This window comes from Arachis ipaensis, chromosome B7, assembly GCF_059453495.1.
Source record: "Arachis ipaensis isolate K30076 ecotype BB chromosome B7, ASM5945349v1, whole genome shotgun sequence".
NCBI classification, from domain to species: Eukaryota; Viridiplantae; Streptophyta; class Magnoliopsida; order Fabales; family Fabaceae; genus Arachis; species Arachis ipaensis.
The window spans coordinates 49,561,966-49,569,006 of record NC_142442.1 but is presented as its reverse complement, the minus strand read 5'-3'; the positions used below and the strand labels follow the sequence as shown (position 1 = coordinate 49,569,006).

At 37.8% G+C, this 7,041-nt stretch overlaps 1 non-coding gene across 1 annotated transcript; it reads left to right on the top strand.

Annotated features, from left to right (window-relative positions):
- Positions 1–2,465: 2,465 nt before the first annotated feature.
- On the top strand, positions 2,466–2,573 carry LOC148551106 (small nucleolar RNA R71). The gene has a single exon (XR_015893617.1). It is a non-coding gene; the product is annotated as a small nucleolar RNA R71 (small nucleolar RNA).
- Positions 2,574–7,041: the final 4,468 nt, after the last annotated feature.

Sequence of the window (7,041 nt, the reverse complement as noted above, 5' to 3'; positions counted from 1 at the left end):
GGAGAGGGGTTGTGTTTCGGCCAAGAAGAGAAAAGAGGGTTGTGTTGTGTGAAAATGAAGAATAATGGAGGGCTATATATAGTGGGGGGAGAGGGTGTTAGGTTCGGCCATTTAGGGTGGGAAATTGATTTTGAATTTTGAAGGTAGGTGGAGTTTATGAGGTAGGTTTATGGGGAAGAGTGGATGGATGTGAGTGGTGAAGTGGTGATAGGGAAGAGAGATTGAGGTGATTGGTGAAGGGTTTTGGGGAAGAGTGTTTATGGGATTGTGTGAAAGAGGGGTGAGAAGAAGTGAGTGGAGGTAGGTGGGGATCCTGTGGGGTCCACAGATCCTGAGGTGTTCAAGGATTTACAACCTTGCACCAAATTAGGCATGTAAAATGCCCTTGCACACAACTCTGGGCGTTCAGCGCCAGGTTGGTGCCCATTTTGGGCGTTCAACGCCCATTTGTTGCCCATTTCTGGGCGTTCAGCGCCAGCTCTTCTCCAGGGTGCAATTCTGGCGTTCAGCGCCCAGATGCTGCCCATTTTGGGCGTTCAGCGCCAGAACCATGCTCTGTTCTGGCGTTGAACACCAGACAGGTGCTTCCTCCAGGGTGTGATTTTTCTTCCGCTGTTTTTGATTCTGTTTCTAAATTTTTCATTTTTTGTGTGACTCCACATGATCATGAACCTAATAAAACATGAAAAATAATGAAAATTAGATAAATAAACATTGGGTTGCCTCCCAACAAGCGCTTCTTTAATGTCAATAGCTTGACAGTGGGCTCTCATGGAGCCTCACAGATGTGCAGAGCTTTGTTGAAACCTCCCAACACCAAACTTAGAGTTTGGATATGGGGGTTTGACACCAAACTTAGAGTTTGGTTGTGGCCTCCCAACACCAAACTTAGAGTTTGACTGTGGGGGCTTTGTTTGATTCTGCTTTGAGAGAAGCTTTTTATGCTTCCTCTCCATGGATGCAGAGAGATATCCTTGAGTTGTAAACACAAGGTTATCCTCATTTATTTGAAGGATCAATTCTCCTCTGTCCACATCAATCACAGCTCTTGCTGTGGCTAGGAAAAGCCTTCCTAGGATGATGGATTCATCCTTTTCCTTTCCAGTGTCTAGGACTATGAAATCAGCAGGGATGTAAAGGCCTTCAACCTTTACTAACACGTCCTCTACTTTTCCATAAGCCTATTTTCTTGAATTGTCTGCCATCTCTAATGAGATTTTAGCAGATTGCACCCCATAGATTCCCAATTTCTCTATTACAGAGAGGGGCATGAGTTTTATCCCTGAACCAAGGTCACACATAGCCTTAAAGATCATGGTGCCTATGGTACAAGGTATTATGAACTTTCCAGGATCCTGTCTCTTCTGAGGCAATGTCAGTTGATCTAGATCACTTAGTTCATTGGTGAACAAGGGAGGTTCATCTTCCCAAGTTTCAATGCCAAATAATTTGGCATTCAGCTTCATGATTGCACCAAGGAACTTGGCAGCTTGCTCTTCAGTAACATCCTCATTCTCTTCAGAAGAGGAGTACTCATCAGAGCTCATGAATGGCATAAGGAGGTTCAATGGAATCTCTATGGTCTCTAGATGAGTCTCAGATTCCTTAGGTTCCTCAGAGGGAAACTCCTTATTGATCACTGGACATCCCAGGGGGTCTTCCTCCTTGGGATTCACGTCCTCTCCTACCTTCATAGGTTCGGCCACGGTGATTAGTTCAATGGCCTTGCACTCTCCTTTTGGATTTTCTTCTGTATTGCTTGGGAGAGTACTAGGAGGGATTTCAGTGATCCTTTTACTCAGCTGGCCCACTTGTGCTTCCAAATTTCTAATGGAAGACCTTGTTTCATTCATGAAACTTACAGTGGCCTTGGATAGATCAGAGACTAAGTTTGCTAAATTAGAGGTATTTTGTTCAGAGTTCTCTGTCTGTTGCTGAGTGGATGATGAAAAAGGTTTATTATTGTTAAACCTGTTTCTTCCACCATTATTAAAGCCTTGTTAAGGCCTTTGGTCCTTCCATGAGAGATTTGGATGATTTCTCTATGATGGATTATATGTGTTTCCATAAGGTTCACCCATATAATTTACCTCTGCTAATGCAGGGTTTTCAGGATCATAAGCTTCTTCTTCAGAAGATGCCTCTTGAGTACTGTTGGGTGCAGCTTGCATTCCATTCAGACTCTGAGAAATCATATTGACTTTCTGAGTCAATATTTTATTCTGAGCCAATATGGCATTCAGAGTATCAATTTCAAGAACTCCCTTCTTCTGAGGCGTCCCATTACTCACAGGATTCCTCTCAGAAGTGTACATGAACTGGTTATTAGCAACCATGTCAATGAGTTCTTGAGCTTCTGCAGGCATTTTCTTTAGGTGAATGGATCCACCTGCAGAGGTATCCAATGACATTTTAACTAATTCAGACAGACCATCATAGAATATATCCAGGATGGTCCATTCTGAAAGCATGTCAGAAGGACACTTTTTGGTCAGTTGCTTGTATCTTTCCCAAGCTTCATAGAGGGATTCACCTTCTTTCTGTCTGAAGGTTTGAACATCCACTCTAAGCTTGCTCAGCTTTTGAGGAGGAAAGAACTTGGCTAAGAAAGCCGTGACCAGCTTGTCCCAAGAGTTCAGGCTATCTCTGGGTTGAGAGTCCAACCACACTCTAGCTCTGTCTCTTACAGCAAAAGGAAAAAGCATGAGCCTGTAGACTTCAGAATCTACTCCATTAGTCTTAACAGTATCACATATCTGCAAGAATTCAGTTAAGAACTGAAAAGGATCTTTAGATGGAAGTCCATGAAACTTGCAGTTTTGCTGCATCAGAGAAACTAATTGAGGTTTCAGCTCAAAGTTGTTTGCTTCAATGGCAGGAATGTAGATGCTTCTTCCATGTAAATTAGAATTAGGTGCAGTAAAGTCACCAAGCATTCTCCTTGCATTATTGTTGTTGGGTTCAGCTGCCATCTCCTTTACTTGTTCGAAATTTTCAATAAGGTTGTCTTTGGATTGTTGTAATTTAGCTTCTCTTAGTTTCCTCTTCAGAGTCCTTTCAGGTTCTGGATCAGCTTCAACAAGAATGCCTTTTTCCTTGTTCCTGCTCATAAGAAAGAGAAGAGAACAAGAAAAGAAGAGGAATCCTCTATGTCACAGTAAAGAGGTTCCTTATTGTTAGTAGAAGAAGAGAAGAAGAAAAAAAAATTCGAACACAGATAGAAGAGGGGGTTCGAATTTGGTGAGTGATGTGAGGAAGAGAAGTGTTAGTAGATGAATAAATAATTAGAAGGAGATGAGGGAGAAGGATTTTCGAAAATTATTTTTGAAAAAGGGTTAGTGATTTTCGAAAATGGTTTTTGAAAAAGGTTAGTAATTTTCGAAAATTTTTAAAATCAAAGATTAAAATAATTAGTTAATTAAAAAGAATTTTTTTGAAAAAGAGGGAGATATTTTCGAAAATTAGAGAGAGAGAGTTAGTTAGGTGGTTTTGAAAAAGATAAGAAACAAACAAAAAGTTAGTTAGTTAGTTGAAACAAATTTTGAAAATCAATTTTGAAAAGATAAGAAGATAAGAGGTTAGAAAAGATATTTTGAAATCAAATTTTTGAAAAGGATAAGATAAGAAGATATTTTTGAAAAGATATGATAGAAATTAGTTTTTTGAAAGAGATTTGATTTTTAAAATCACAATTAATGACTTGATTCACAAGAAATCATAAGATATGATTCTAGAACTTAAAGTTTGAATCTTTCTTAAGAAGCAAGTAACAAACTTGAAATTTTTGAATCAAAACATTAATTGGTGATGTTATTTTCGAAAATTATGTGATAAAGATAAGAAAAAGATTTTTGAAAAACATTTTTATAATTTTCGAAAATAACTAAGAAAAATGAAAAAGATTTGATTTTTGAAAAAGATTTTGAAAAAGATGAGATTTTTAAATTGAAAATTTGATTTGACTCATAAGAAACAACTAGATTTTAAAAATTTTTGAAAAAGTCAAATCTAATTTTCGAAATTTTAAGAGAGAAAACGGGAAAGATATTTTTTTGATTTTTGAATTTTTAATGATGAGGGAGAAAAACATGAAAATTATGCAATGCATGAAGATTTTTAGATCAAAACAATGAATGCATGCAAAAATGCTATGAATGTCAAGATGAACACCAAGAACACTTTGAATGTCAAGATGAACACCAAGAACATATTTTTGAAAAATTTTTAATGCAAAGAAAATATGCAAGGCACCAAACTTAGAAATCTTTAATGCTTAGGCACTAAGAATTCAAGAATGCATATGAAAAACACCATACAACACAAAACAAGAAAACATCAAGATCAAACAAGAAGACTTACCAAGAACAACTTGAAGATCATGAAGAACACTATGAATGCATGAATTTTCGAAAAATGCAAGATGCACATGCAACTGACACCAAACTTAAAATCTGACTCAAGACTCAAACAAGAAACACAAAATATTTTTTATTTTTATGATTTTATGAATTTTTTTTTTGTATTTTCTTTTAATTTTTTCGAAAAAACATTTTTGAAAAAGAAAAATAAGGATTCTAAAATTTTTAATATGAATTCTAGGAATCTTGCCATGTTAGTCTAAAGCTCCAATCAAAGGGTCAGGCATGGCTTAATAGCCAGCCAAGCTTTAGTCAAAATATGAGTGTAATTCATTCAATTTTAAGCCAAAACTTCAGTCCAAAGAATTTAGACATGGCTTTACAGCCAGCCAGGCTTCAACATGCTTCATGAAACACTAGAATTCATTCTTAAAAATTCTAAAGAAAAATATATTTTTGAAAACATTTTTATTTTAAGATTTTTTTTCGAAAACAAAGGAGAAATTTTTGAAAAATTTTTGAAAAATTTTTGACAAGAAAACAAAAAGAAATTTACCTAATCTGAGCAACAGGATGAACCGTCAGTTGTCCAAACTCAAACAATCCCCGGCAACGGCGCCAAAAACTTGGTATGCGAAATTGTTACTCAGGTTGTGAATTATTGTTCGAAATTGATTCCCTGGCGATGGCACCAAAAACGGATGCACAGAACCATGGTCTAAACATATCTTCACAACTTCGCATAACTAACCAGCAAGTGCACTGGGTCGTCCAAGTAATACCTTACGTGAGTAAGGGTCGAATCCCACGGAGATTGTTGGTATGAAGCAAGCTATGGTCACCTTGTAAATCTCAGTCAGGCGGATATAAAATGGTTATGGAGTTTTTGAAATTAATAATAAAATAAGGATAGAAGTACTTATGTAGATCATTGGTGAGAATTTCAGATAAGCGCATAGAGATGCTTTCGTTCCTCTGAACCTCTGCTTTCCTGCTATCTTCATCCAATCAGTCTTACTCCTTTCCATGGCTGGCTTTATGCAAGGGCATCACCGTTGTCAGTGGCTACATCCCCTCCTCTTGTGAAAATGGTCCAAGATGCCCTGTCATGGCACGGCTAATCATCTGAGGTTCCCGATCATGCTGGAATAGGATTCACCCTCCTTTTGCGTCTGTCACTACGCCCAGCACTCGCGAGTTTGAAGCTCGTCACAGTCATTCAATCATTGAATCCTACTCGGAATACCACATACAAGGTTTAGACTTTCCGGATTCTCTTGAATGCCGCTATCATTCTAGCTTACACCACGAAGATTCTGATTAAGAGATCTAAGAGATACTCATTCAATCTAATGTAGAACGGAAGTGGTTGTCAGGCACGCGTTCATAGGGGATGATGATGATTGTCACGTTCATCACATTCAGGTTGAAGTGCGAATGAATATCTTAGAAGCAAAATAAGATGAATTGAATAGAAAACAGTAGTACTTTGCATTAATCTTTGAGGAATAGCAGAGCTCCACACCTTAATCTATGGAGTGCAGAAACTCTACCGTTGAAAATACATAAGTGAAAGGTCCAGGCATGGCCGAATGGCCAGCCCCCAAACGTGATCAATAGATCAAAAGATAATCCAAAGATGTCTAATACAATAGTAAAAAGTCCTATTTATAATAAACTAGCTACTAAGATTTACAGAAGTAAGTAATTGATACATAAATCCACTTCCGGGGCCCACTTGGTGTGTGCTTGGGCTGAGCTTGAATGTTACACGTACAGAGGCTCTTTCTAGAGTTGAACGCCAGCTTTTGTACCAGTTTGGGCGTTGAACTCCACTTTGCAACTTGTTTCTGGCGCTGGACGCCAGAATTGGGCAGAGAGCTGGCGTTGAATGCCAGTTTGCGTCATCTAAACTCGGGAAAAGTATGGACTATTATATATTTCTGGAAAGCCCTAGATGTCTACTTTCCAACGCAATTGGAAGCGCACCATTTCGAGTTCTGTAGCTCCATAAAATCCATTTTGAGTGTAGGGAGGTCAGAATCCAACAACATCAGCAATCCTTCTTCAACCTCTGAATCTGATTTTTGCTCAAGTCCCTCAATTTCAGCCAGAAAATACCTGAAATCACAGAAAAACACACAAACTCATAGTAAAGTCCCGAAATGTGAATTTAACATAAAAACTAATGAAAACATCCCTAAAAGTAACTAGATTCTACTAAAAACATACTAAAAACAATGCCAAAAAGCGTATAAATTATCCGCTCATCAGATAGATAACCCTATTTATTTATGTTAAGGTAGGAATAATTATGATTATTTGTTTTAGAATGCTTTTAAGTTGAATCTTGTGAAGGATATGGGGCTTAGGATTGCCTTTGGCGTCCCGGGGTCTTATATCCTACATCACTGGGCACTGTTACCATACTGAGAACCTCCGGTTCTCATACCATATCTTTGTTGTGTTTTTTAGATGCAGGTCGTAACCCACCTCAGTGAGTTGCTTTGGATGGTGTCAGAAGCGGAGGATTTTGGATTCTTTTGGAGTCTTTTTATTTTACCTTGTTTATACATCTCTCTTTTGTATTTTGTTTAGCCTAGAAGCTTGTATATGACCGAACAAACTTGTATAAGCTGTTTTTTTAACTGTCAGGATTCTGTATGGTTCTGTATACCTGTAT